Source organism: Manacus candei, unplaced genomic scaffold (assembly GCF_025592945.1).
Source record: "Manacus candei isolate 608988 ecotype Guabito, Panama unplaced genomic scaffold, ASM2559294v1 h1tg000017l, whole genome shotgun sequence".
In the NCBI taxonomy this organism is placed as follows: Eukaryota; Metazoa; Chordata; class Aves; order Passeriformes; family Pipridae; genus Manacus; species Manacus candei.
In genome coordinates, this window is record NW_026138065.1 from 16,719,320 (window position 1) to 16,733,394 (window position 14,075).

The 14,075-nt window shown below is 37.9% G+C and overlaps 1 long non-coding RNA gene across 1 annotated transcript in view; it reads right to left on the minus strand.

The window, feature by feature from the left end:
* Positions 1-1,007: 1,007 nt before the first annotated feature.
* LOC127469450 (uncharacterized) overlaps positions 1,008-14,075 on the minus strand; it is a 39,400-nt gene continuing 26,332 nt past the window's right edge. The window contains exons 2-3 of the long non-coding RNA XR_007903982.1: positions 8,961-9,085; positions 1,008-1,081 (exon numbers count right to left, since the gene is read on the minus strand). This is a non-coding gene — a long non-coding RNA (uncharacterized LOC127469450). The remainder of the gene's footprint in view (positions 1,082-8,960; positions 9,086-14,075) is intronic.

A 14,075-nucleotide genomic window follows, 5' to 3' on the forward strand; every position in this document is an offset into this window, starting at 1 on the left:
ACAGTAGATTTAGAAATGCATTTAAACATGCCCTTATTAGCAAAAGAGAAGTCAAAGCCAGGATTAATGCATTTCTATTGCTGCAGAAAATTATAGTCTGGGAAATAAAGTTGCAATGTTTTCCACTTTTAGCTGTTTATTGCAAAGCCACTTAGTAACACAAATTAAGCTGTGCAAAACATTAACACTAATTTAGATGACAAATACCTTTGTGTCAGAAGGGAACCAGTGGAAGCAAAGTGATGCCTGAGTCTCACAGAACTCTGTTTGTTTTTTGTATTCTTTATTTTCACCTGGGATGCAGACCAGAATCTGTTTATCCTAGTCTGACTTTCAGTAGAATTATAACCATACATCGGAAATCAAATTGATTAATTTATGAAGTGGCAAATGGTCAGAATTATAAAACAGGATGCTTACAATTACGATCTGCTTTGTTTTCCATCCATTCCTATCTTCCCCATCATGTTGGTCTGGAAGTGCCATGCACCATCTGGTAGACTAAAATCAGTAAATGTCAAAAGTGGTTTTCATTTTTCAGATCTGTCATCTGGTGACAAGTAGGGCAGTTTAGAGATCATGCAGATCTTTCTTTTTTGTTTACTTGGGAGGGCTCTGCCCTTATCCATGAATATTTTTTCGTTTCCTGACCAGAGTCAGAAATGGCAGCAAATGATGGCTCACGGAATTTCTTTTTTTCCCCCTTCTGTTTCCTTCTTTTAGCGAGAACAGGTTTACACCACAAAAATAGCACACCATCTTTAATAGCTTAGATGCTGATGACTTGTCACTTGACATGCACCATCACCAGAGCTGACGTATGATTTATTGATTATCTATGAAAGGACAGACAGCTGTGAACTTTGATGCTTCTGTAAATATCACCATCACCCTTGTGTGAATGCATGTGGTGTGTGATCTTACAGCCACACACAATTCCTCTGGGCCCTCCGGGTGGAACTACACACATAAATTCAAGTCTCCTCTTCACAAGATCCAAGCACGTTCATTTATTGCTGAGTTTACCAGGATCAAGGGTATTTCGTGCCTTTAGGAAGCTCTGATGAGTCCAAGACTGTCACTGGAAGAAGCAGGAATGGAGAGGGAAAGAAAACACCTTTCCTTTCAAGGAAAAGTTAAAGGGAGAAGTGAACATCCCCTTGAATGTAAGTGTAGATGACTTCAGAGCAACTGCAGACTGAGATCCTGGTATACTACTGTGATATTCATTTCACAAAAAAGGCTGTTTGAATAAAGAATAAAAGTTGTGGTAAATACCATCATACTGTACTGATAAGATGCCATGCTGTGACTTTTTGGTATCTCTTCATTCTTCAGGGCTGGCAGAGTGCTCAGTCCCTGTATGATACCATATGCAATGATAACCCACGTTATGATGTTAAGTATGTAAAATACTGATGTTGAGCAGTGTGGTCAGTGGGACCAGGGAAGTGATTGTCCCTCTGTACTCAACACTGATGAGGCTGCACCTTGAATCCGGTGTTCAGTTTGGGCCCCTCACTACAGAAAAGTTGCTGAGGTGCTGGAGCGTGTCCAGAAAAGGGCAACAAAGCTGAGGAATGGTCTAGAGAGTAGTTTATATGACAAGTGGCTGAGGAAACTGGGGTTGTTTGGCCTGGAGAAAAGGAAGCTCAGGTGAGACCTTATTGCTCCCTACAACTACCTGAAAGGAGATTGTACTAAGGTGGGGGTCTGCCTCTTCTCCCAAGCAACTTGTGACAGGACAAAGTGACACAGCCTCCAGCTGTGCCAGGGGAGGTTCAGGTTGGACATCAGGAGGAATTTCTTCACAGAAATGGTCATTAAGCATTGGAATGGGCTGCCCAGGGAGCTGATGGAATCACCATACCTGGAGGTGTTCGAGAAATGACTGGACATGGTACTTAGGCCATGGTCTAGTTGAAATAGTAGTGATTGGTCAAAGGCTGTACTTGATGATCTTAGAGGTATTTTCCAACCTAAACAATTTTGTTATTCTGTGAGCAAATTGTTAATCAGCTTAAAAAATAGCTGTTTGTAAGTCTCCTTGAATCAATTCCTGAAAAAGTGCTGAAGAATACTTGTGCTTGTATCCTTTTGGAGTGTAATTTGCTTGAAAGATATGCAGAAAATGCATACTTTTTATTAAATGCAAACTAAATATTGACTGTGCCCAGGGTATCAGTACATGGCTTCCTTTTTTTTTTTTCCCCTCTTTCTCCTGTCTTACATCCTTTTCACTCTTCACCCTGAGTCAGATTCCTAGAAATAAAATTAAATTGGTAGCCTCTGAACTACAGCCATTTATGAAGGTGAGTGCCTGTCTTCTGTCTTCATTGTCTTTTATACCTTATTGTTAATCATTCTAGTGTTTGAGGTTAAATTTTCAAATCAATATTAATACAAGTGTGAAACTGAAACTTCAGTGAAAGAAATAAAAGTGCTAGTGCTTCTTAGAAGTAGATAAATTTTTCATTGAGAAATATTTTTCCCATTTTCTGAATTAATTAATAAATCTCATTTTCTTTACTCCCTGTTTCTCTGGGAAACTGTCAGAAAATGTGAAAGGACTCTGACTGTGAAAAATATCTAGGATTATGTTTCTAAGCACGTGGTATGTGACGATTGCATAGATGTATCAAATCATTATGAACTAAATAGGTAATAACATTTTTGCTAGGTTTGAAATAATACTTGACTATTTTTCTCCTTGGAATTAAAAATTATTTCTCTTCTCCATCAGTACAGGATGCAGATAAACAATTACCAAAATTATGATGTAATGTTGCTCTTTCACATGGTCCTCACTATAATTAAAAGCTCTACTTAATTCTGCTCTAGGAGGAAGGCTTAAGAACATATATCCACACACATACGAAAGGAGGAAACTTATGAGAAGGCTGCCTTGAAAATATGTGAAAATTTCTATTTTTGATTTATCCTTTCCACAGAAATTACCATCAAAAAGCGAAGCTTGGACAGTGGAAATGGCACTAAATGCAACAAAAACACTTTTAAGAAAAATACACAGAAAAAAGAAGGAGATTTTCTTCAGTTAAGTGTTTTTATGGGTATCCCTCGCTGCACTTCCTATTATATGCTATCCAAATAGACTGTTACAAAATGGATATCGACAAAATATTTGTATCATCTGAGTTTCCTTTAGAGTATTCTTTCTCTTCTGTTTCCAAATAATTGATTTGCAGTTTGGCAGTTTCATTTAACTATAGTTCTTAATCTCGTCAGCCAAGTTAGTATGGGAAATGATTTTTCTAAAGCATAAAACACAAAGTCCCAGTTGCTGGGAGTTCCCTTGATGCTTCTCTTGCCATTATTTTTAATCCTAAATGTCCACCCTCAAAGGAATTGCATGAAGGATGAATGTGCCAATGTGTTGCCCTGACCCACAGTCCACTGCCTGAAAACTGAGAATCACCTGTTTTACAATGTTAGTTGCTCCTACCAGAGCACTGTTTCCCAAAAGCAAATTCTGTTCACAGGTTTACTGTTGCAGGCACAGTAGGTGTGGTATTGCATGAGTAAAATGTCTGAACAAAAATTAAGCCTGCACTGATTCCCGAGAAAATCGTTCTGCAATAGTGCATAAACGGAGAAAAAACTTTTCTTGATTAATCTGTCCTACTAAATGTGAAAGTTTGCACTCTCCTTCTACAGGGTTCCTGTAAAACTCAAGGCATGGTCCATGAGAAAAAAAATCCTTGAAACCTTCTTTCAATTTTTACTTTAACTTCCAGGACTTACTCTCCCCCCGAAAGAAAAAAAAAACCACAAGAGGTTGCCATTTTATCTTACTCATATTTTTATGCTATAATCAGAAATTCATATAATTGGTGGTGATATCTATTTTGTTGGTATCTAGGTATGACTTTCCCTTGCAGTGAAGAAGCTATTTCCCCTAGAAAGGAACCTATTCCCTATTCCAGCAAATTTACTATACCAGTATGGAGCTTTGCAGCCATTCAGAAAAGCTGCTGAACAATGGAAGAAGGGAGAGAGAAAACTCATGGACAAGAAAATACTGAGACCACATTTTAAAAGTACAAAATGATAAACACTCAGTTTTTCTCAGTGAGATACACAGATTTTGAATAATTCAGAAAACTTAGAACTTTGTTTATATTTGACTATATCTGCAAAACATAAAATTCAAGATTTCCTTTACCAAATGGCAAGATACAAGCAGGCACCATGATTCACTGCAGGGAACAGTCTACAAAGCTGTACATAATTCTGAACAACAAAATTACACACATGTTTAAATGAAGACTTAATTAGACATAATGTTTTAACTGTCTCCACGAAATACTGTATTTGATTTGCAATTGCATTTTAACATCAGCTATTTCTGACTCTACGTATATTAAAGCCTTATTCATTCATGACTGGTTGCAAATAATAATCTGATAAATATCGGCTTTAACCCCTTGCATGACAGCCTAAGAAAATAAGACCCCAATCTTGACTAAGGTCTTAGTAGGCTATAATAAGACAAAATGATACAAGTTTCTCCTATAATTTCTGTCAGAGGTCATCAATCTGTATTCAACAAAACCATTATTGATATTTGATGCCTATGAGTTCCTAGTTCACTGTCTGAAAAAAGTCATATGACACATTAGGCCTATTCTTTTTCTTACATGAGACCCATAATTAATAGGGCCAAATCATTCTCCACAGATAATTAATTCTCATATAATTCCACGGGGTGACTGACATTTCATGTAAATACTTCTTTGGATAGGAAGATGCAAAGAAAAAGGGCTTAACCACCGAACACAGTATATTTTGAATCCAGCTGAAGCTCTACATCAGTGTGCTGGTGCAGAGCTGCATCAACACAGGTTTCCCTACTGCATCCTCCTCCTGTCCCTTTGAAAATGGTTGGAGAAACAGTCTGTAATTTGAAAGGGGAAAAGGATTAACAATGCTGAAATAATCAGAATGACCAAAAGCTACGATTATTGCAGTTTTGAAACCATGTCACAAAGTGTAATGTCTGTGTAACCCTCCTGCTGTGATAACATCTCAGTGCAGTCTGTTGGTGTTTTTAAGCAAGATGGCTGAGCCAGCCTTATACGCCAGAGCTACCAAAATGTGCAATCCCATTCCCTCTTCCTCTTCTCTGGAGAGCAGCTCTTCACTGAGCTTCCTTCATCCACCAAAACTGTAAAAATATCAAAACCCGCACAAAATGCATGATAATCCATTAGAACAGTGCACTGCAGGGGGAGCACCAGAGTTTGCCACAGCCATGGTAAGTGTGAGGAGGGGATGAGGGCTTCCCCTACTGCCAGCTGTGACATGGCTGCAGAGACTGCCTCCTCCAAACCTGTCCATTGGAGTCTAATACCTGCAAAACACCCTGACAACATTGTTTCCCAGCCAAGGACTGAAAAAAGAAGGGCACAGAGAAAAAAAAGCACTCACATGCTTTCTTGTCCCATCTATCTTCAGAAGCAGATGGCAGCACTTTGCAAGCCCTTGCAGAGCAGGCAGCTGTGCAATTAGGCATCTGCTTTTTCCTCACAGCAGCTTCAAGATGAAGCCCTAAAAAACTTCAGGAACATCCCCTGTGAGGCAGTTTGTATTGGCTACTCTTGCAGGGAGAGAAAGATACCTTGCCTTATTTCCTAGTCATGTGGGACAGACACCTTGCAGGTGAAAATTGCTTTTACTACAGGACCAGAAATGAAACCAGCACATAAAAGCTAAGAATCCAAACCCATTTTGCCCTGTTCTCCTGAAGAAACAATGCTGGTGACATCACACTGTATATGTACCTGCACACCTACCTGTATTTTTAATTACTTTTTTAACCACTTCCAACCACGTTTAGACAAGGGACGGAGGTCTCAAGGATGTTAAGTTCCCATGACCTCTGGCTAGCAAGAAGAGACTGTTGCTATAGTCCAAAGGAAGGGCTGGAGTGAACTAACTGTTTGGCTGAGGCTGAGTGAAAGCTCAATCTCAACATAGACATGTAAAATCAAGGTTTTTTCAGTTCTACTGACCCCCCAGAACCGTCATCAGTATGTTTTGATAGAGGCTGGTTATATAAGGCTGAGTGCAATATAAGTCAGCTTTTCAGCTCTATAGACCAAGAACATTACTTCCCTGCTTACAGAAAGACAGGAAAACAAAGAAATAAATTATAATATTTTGCAACTTTGCAGACAGGCTCTTTCTTGTCCCATAAGATATATGAATAAAATATCTCACAGACAGAATAAAAAAGCTTTATCTCAATTGTATTTTTATAGAGAACCCAGGATTCATGCAAGATTATAGCAAAACTGAAGCATAAATCACACTTTTTGTGACAATGTTACCTGATACTTAACATGAGGATTTTTGGGAACAAAGAATGCTGGATTTAGCATCATGCTATTCAATATAGAGCTCTGCAGTTTTACAGTAAGTTTTACTCGATGCCTTTTGGAAACCATTTAAAAATTGATGTGAAGTCATGGGAATAAAAACGTGAAAATACAACAGATCTGTTAGGTCACCAAATCCATCTACATGCCAGACCAGAACAGTTCTCTGTGACAAATTCACCCAGCTGAATTTAGCAGTCTTAGGCAACTGGACAACTAGCACTTTCTCTTACATTATAATTTTTTCAGACCGTATGTTGTGTGCTCCATTTCATTAATTCAACCATATTTTTTCCTCTTCCTTTTAAATAAAGATTGCAGCACTCACATGTCAAGCTGAAGAAGACATTATTCTAACAGTAACATCTAACATCTGTTTTTGGCAGGCACTATGGGCAGTTGGCAGCAGCTCTGCAGTTCCCTCCTTATGTAAATGATCATGTGCTTGTGGCTGTCTAAGCTAACATCGCTGGAAGACAAAGGAAGAAAAAGTCCTTTTCCTTTTACTTGATGCTTACTGTTAGCTAGAACATAAGGAGTTTTGCATGTTGAGCAGACAGCCTCATTTTCACTGTATGTGGGCCAGATCTGGCTTCAGGGGAACCAAAGAGAGCCCTGTACAAGCAGGAATATTCACTAAAATATTTATCAAAGAGAAATGATTTTTAGGGTCTTATTTATGCACAGAGTTATTTACTGTAAAAAAAAAAGGAATGCTAGGGAATGCTGCCTGACACAGAGGCAGCAAAGAAACCATGATTTGCACCCTCCAGTCCACACAGGAAAGGTATAAACCTTTCCAAGACTGGAATACATTTGTAAAAGTCAGATTCATTGAATGTAAGTGATTTTTCAGACCTTTTCAATGTGCTTGTAAAAGACAGCAAATACAGAGTCTCACTGAGGAAATCTGGGCATCACACAGGAAGTACGTTATGTAAAATTCTCCCTCTCATTTTGTGGGTTGGCTGTTCGATGTATGGAATAAAACTAGGATCACTGGAGAAATTCTGCTCTGTGTTTTAAAAGAAGACAAACCAGAGGGTCCTTTAGCTTGCCTGTATAGATCGCTGATGCACAGCTTGTGAGATCTCAGCATTTTTAGCTCCTGCAGAGACAGTTTCTAAAGATATCACTGCTCTGAGGTGTTTTGGAGATTCTCACAATACCTCTACTCCCAGACTTTGGGCCAGTACTGCCCAGCCTTAATTCAACTGAAATACTATTGGTGGCTCCAGTGAGAGCATGAGCAGACCTAAGGGACTATCTATCAGGACTGCATAATGAAGCTGTAAATGAGGTCTTCAGCTCCAAGGAGCAGGTATTGGCCTGAGAAAAGTTTCATATTAATTAGCCCAAGGTGTTCTGAGATGATATTTCCATCATCCTGACTTCCCCTCTGTCTGGTTGCATCCTACCACCTTGTATTTTTGTACCTGCACTGGCACTTCAGGTGCTTTTTAAACTGGGGCAGGTAGCTCAGATGGCCAAACATTGATTCTACAAGAAACATGGGCTCTTAAGTCAGGGCAAAGCTCTGTGCTAATGTACTGCTGGTCCTTAAGCCATTTTAGCAGCTCACACTTCTTGCCTCAGAACTGCCATGCTGATACTCCTCACATGTACTGAGGAATACACTTTGCAGCTTCAGACTCTGGCTGAATACCTCTAATCAAGACTGCACTGCCAGCTACGAATGTTTTTCCCCAGCTCTCAGCATACAGCCTTGCTGTCACGAAAAGACCTCAAAACTGTTAGAATCGTGGCTATGGGTAGCTACATTTAAGTGCTGCCATGCAACTCAGACAGTGGTTTTAAACAAGATCAAATAATCCTAGTGTTTGACATATGAGTGACGTAAATGTCAGTATGAGAGTCCCAAAAGAAAGAGGAAATCATGGAGCTTGAAGTAGTGGAAGAAGATCAGTTTAGACTTGAGCCTTCCTATGACGCTGCTCTTGGTAAAAAACTAATCAAATTATTTTACAATCTGCAAAATGCAAAGTTCATGCTTCACCATGCTCATATGTGGAAATTTAATCATTGAAAAGATAAATTTGATGTAGATTTGGAGTTGAGGTCTGGGTTTTGTTTTGGCCCAATTCTAATCTTCAAGTTAATTTTCAACCCCAATATTCTACATAGCAGGAAACAGCTTCTTTGGTTAAATAGTCAAATTTAAGACATAGAGCTGCTGAGTATACTCTGTTCCCTCAAACTTCACTGGTACAGTAAGAATGCCCAGCCTCTTGCAGGACTGGCCTTCAACCTGCTTGCAGCAACTAGTTCGCCTCTTCAGTAAAATGCTGATAATTTCTCCATTTTCTTCAGGGACATTGGGAAGCTGTTGCTGTGTGTGCACTGGAGAAGCCTAGAAATTTCACTGGGAGCTTTTTCCACATGTTTACATCAATCTTTCTATCTTAATGCCATCTTAAACTATGCTGAACAATGGTGGGGACCTGCTGAGCATAATGCTGCGAGAAGAGAGAAAAGAATGAGCAGAAGGACAGTAGGAAGCTGAACGGTGTGTGAAAACGAGAATATGACTAAGTGACTTACCATTCAAATTGCCTTTCACCAAATGTGTGTAATCAATTCCAGCGCAGTAGGGATGGTTAACATTACAAAGGCTCTAATCATGGATTTGTCCAATATCATCTTTTCCAAGAAGCAGCCTCAGATGCCTGAAAAGCATATTCATGAGGTCAGTAACAAAGACTTGAAGTTGGACCACTTCACTTTTACAAAATTATTTGTATTGCGGATTTTAAATGTCCCTGCTGCAGTGATTTTATTCTCCGCAAGCAACTTCTTAGTACTTGCAAAACTACTCCTACAAATTTGACTGATTTGACTGTACTTTGCAATAACTGAAATAACAGTACTAAAAGGATTTTATGGATTTTATTGCATTTGAGTTTTATGCAGAATGTAAAGCAATAACACTCACAAGTATGCCTCACAAGGAAATAAAACTGTACTTGGAAAAATCACCAAGAAAATTATCTATTGCTTTCCAAATTAATTAATATCCTCTGAAAGAACAGAAAACAATAACTTTAGATATTTTAGTAAAGAAGTAAATCTCTATATTCCAGGTTGCACTAAAACAATTGTGGCTTTTATGTTCAATTTAACAGGTCCAGAAGAACTGTGAGATTCTCATCAGAAGTACTCTAAAATACATTAAATTTGTAACTTTTATTCATTTATAATTTTACAACTATGCATTCTCCCTTCTATGGAGTTTTGTACTCCTTCAGAAATCTAATTCTCCATTATTTGTTTCAGAAGAAAAATTCCCACCAGCTCTAATTCACATCCAGGAATTGCAAACCAGTTATGAATCTCTAAAATAGGAAGCCTTCTCATTAAATGGATTTGCATTTCTATCTTGAACTGAAATACCAGAGAAAAAAGCCTCAGGGACATTTGATCTGTCCTAGCTTGTTCCAAGCAAGTGGAAGATCTATATAAGCCTTTGGCTTGCATATAAAATAGTCTGTAAAAATGAAAGATGCTTAGAAAATATGCTAGTTTTCTGAGAACCTGAAATACAGAGGCTCTCAACATTGACCAGCAATAGGTATTTTATAACAATATAGAACAATTCCTTTGATATTAATTGAGTTTCTGTTTATTACACTACAAAGTAACAGCACAACTTGGCCTAATTTCTGAAGTTACTTCCAGTACTCATTGCAGAGGGAAAAATCTGTCATTAGAATTCCGGTAAATGAGTTCAATACAATTACATCACAACCTTAACAGCATGTGTCTCAATAATTTTCAAGATTAATGAAAAACACGAGATACAAAAAAAACAAACCTGAGCTTCCTTACATAACTTTTCTATTGCCATTTTTTCTATTGTCATAGGGAGCTGCTTTTCCTTGGTGCACTACAAAAGAAACCTCTTCAGATAGTTTTCTGCTGACTACTTCTTTTATCTGTAAATGCTTTCAGTGACGAGTTCAGATATCTATTTTTTTTCTCCAAGCAAAATAATCTTCTATAGCCTCAATGAACTTGACAGTGAAAAGCACTAAAGTTGGACTACACGGGGTCATATCCCAGCTTACTGAGACACATGGGGCCACCGAAAGGAGATAACAGTAGACAGCACAAGGGTCCAGAATGGCTCCTTCTTCAATCCTGCCTCAGTCCTGCCTCAAGGTAGCATCTCATGAGTACCCACTTTCCATTTCAGTAATCCATCTTTGTATAATATACTTATTGTTTATGGCCATCAAGTAAGGCAGGCAGCCCTCATCCCATTACTATTTTAGCTCCAGGGTAAGGCTTATTTTTCTTATCTACAAAGGGGATATTAAGGAGTGGAATACATACACATAGTTCTCCATAGGCTTATTGTGTTCAGCCTACTACCCTGTCAATCATGCCATTTTTGCTTTGTTATCACTTTTCTTAGTTTAGTGCCATAACCTCAGGCTCTGATCTCATCAGATCTCACAAGCTAAATAGGGTCAGGCCAGGTCAGTATTCAGGCAGAGAACTTCCAAGAAAACTCAGAGGTTTGCAGGAAGGAGTACTTTTCCACCCATGATGTATTTTTCAGTCTCAGTCAGTACCCAGCAGTACTGAATCAACACCAGTGAACGAAGTCAGAAAGTTACAATAAAAGAATTCAAGACATTTTCAACGTTGGCAGGTTTCATGCCTGGAATGAAACCCAGCTTGAGTACATTCTGTCTAAAACAACAACCATTATTTTGGTGAGATCATTCATTTTTCACCTGCCCTACAAGTCTATGGTTGCCCTTAATACTTGTCTGAAGATCTTTCTGCCAGTACTGTATTTTTCCCTTAATTGACAAATGGTCAGAGAGCTCCTAGTTCGGACCTAGTATTGTCCCTTTTTCTTCTGTAGGCCTACCACAACTCATAGTGCCACAGGATCAGGTTTCAACTGCCCTATCAATGACTGCCTGCCTCACAACACTGGCATTTCACTGTATTTATTATTCACACTCTTATTAAAATAGCATATTTTAGTTCTCATTTTATGTCATTAACCAGTGTGGTGTTACTCTGAACAGCTAGAAGCTTTCTGTCCCATTTCGGAGTCAAGTAGATTTACGTGGCAAATAAAATAATTTCCACATAAGTAATTGTTAAACTAAATTGAGACCATTCTGAATGGAAGTAAACTACTTTAGTTATTAGTTTAACTGCAGATCTTCTTATTGTTAATAGTTGTTTAACCAGCTTCATGTTTTATTAGATTAGGCCATCATCCCATAACAATCTATGGTCAGTAAAATCACTACAAGATAGAATATATGAAGTGATGTCATCTGTCTTTGTGTCACTCATTGTCTTTCATTGCCATTCTGTATATTAATCCCTACATTTTGTGATCCTGGTTATAATCTTTCCAGCTCATCAGCACTAATGTTTATCTTATTATCACATAAGATTTTAAATTTTTTCCCCACTAAATGAGAACTGTAAGTCAGGAACAAGAAGTCAAACTCCTTATGACTTGTTGAGGAAACTTGTACATCTTAGTGTGTTTCTCCCACCTTTATTCACAAGAGGTAGCACTTGTCTTCCACATGGGAGTTGTGGGAATATTCAGTACAATACATTTAACCAAGTAAGAGTAGTAGAACCTGTGCTTCTGATACCATGTCATTACACTAGTTACAAACATTATTCTTGGCTTGTATTTTCAAAGGAAAAATAGATGCATGAGAACTTTATTTTTATTGTTAAAATGTTGTTTTCACTATAGTTAAAAGGCAGGAGGCAACATGATCTCAATAATCAGAACAGGAAACAGAGAATCAGGATATTTGGGTAATCTTATCTTGATTTTGCCACAGCTGTCATTGTTATCTTGAACAAATCACTGTTTCAGGCTGTGACTTCCAGCTTCCAGAGCTTCAATTACTCACAAATAGATAGTCATAGAGTTGGGGAAACAAACAGGTTCACAGGCACATCAGCCTCAGCCAACATCTTCACAACCTTCCTTTGATTACATTTAGACCACCACAAGAGAAGAAGTTACGTAGTGACATTGCCTGCCCCCATTTTTTATGTCACTCAGCGCCCCATCTATTGAATGAGGTTAAATATACTAGACATATACACTTTTGAAAATTCTTTTCATACCTTAAATCAACAATTCTGTGTAATGCCATTCGCAAGCACACAACGTGACATGTACTTATTAGCATCTTCCTCTTTGGAAAACATTGCTGACCAAAAATAGGAGAGTAGAGATGCATACAGAGAAAAGCCCTTCTTAAATAGCTCTGAATTTGGATCATAGAGGTTAAACAACATTCCAAGAACTGAAATAATTTTTAGAAAGGAAACAGGACTGTGTTAACTTCTTTTAAAGTTCATTCTTCGCTTGATTCAGATTCTTTCTCTTAGGTACACAGTAAAACCACAATATCGAAATGTTACACAAATTTAGAATTTTCTGGAATTATAAACAATGAATTGTGAGCTTATTATTTGAAAACAAAGAGGAAAAATGAACAAAGTACGAAAGGCTTTGTAAAATTTTTGCAGAGACACTATGCAACATGTGCCTAAAAGAAGCTGTGTGTGATTTGTTTTCTTAATTCAAGTTGTCTCAGTATATAAATCCTGCTAGAGAGCTTATTGCTTGTTTACATCAAACTTTTGACCCACTAATGGAACTTTACAAAATGCCACAAACAGAAATAGTACTGAAAGGCATGAAAAGAATGAGTCCATTGGGATTTCTATTTATTCTAAAGAGTTTTATATGTCAACATCAGTCTAAAGTTACCAGTTTTTATCCATTAATAACCACTGACTGTTCAAATGTGTTACAGATTCTGTTAGCTTCCACACTACAAACATGCTGCCTTCTTTGTCAAGAACCACTTTTAGATAAGGGCATGTGGCAGATTACTGTTTCTACTGTTCCTTCCTTGCCATTATGAATCTCAGCATGTTGTCCTCATGCTTTACAGAATTTCACAAGACCCTCTATGTGATGCAAAATTTTCACTTTACATGGACTAAAGTACCCCACAACAATTCCCAAGGGACAAACCCTCATCAACTGACAACACTTAAATGTGAGATACAGAATGGAGAAAACTAATACAGCTCCCATCTTATTTTCACAGCTGGACTCGTATGAATTTTTGACCCCAGCATGTTAGACATTAACAGGACTGATTTTTGATTCAGCGTTTAAGCTTCTCTTTGACTTTTTATTCCCACTGCCAGATGATTACTATCTCTGATCCCACTATGAAAGTTTACCAGGCACAAATCCCTATAATGTATAACCTTTATAGTGCCTTGATTTACGTTAATCTGATCTACCAACAAATGGACTCATCTGTTTCATTCTGACAAAGTTGATTTATGTTGACATGTTGACTTTTGTACTTTCCAGTGCTGCATTCCCTTTATTAGGTTTGTGAGTTTGTGTCAGTTAGACAGGGCTGTCTTTCCTGCATTTTTTTATCCAGCTGGCAGTTATTTCAGTGCTTCTAAAAATTAGGATGCTGAACTACGAAAATCAATGCATTTGTTACTAGTGTGGACAGTAAAATAAGGTTCTTTTTCACTTCTTAAGGTTTCCATGGTTTGATTTCCTTCTCACTTTGGTTGATATAAGTAATTAACAATGCAGGTAAAATTTAAATTATAGTG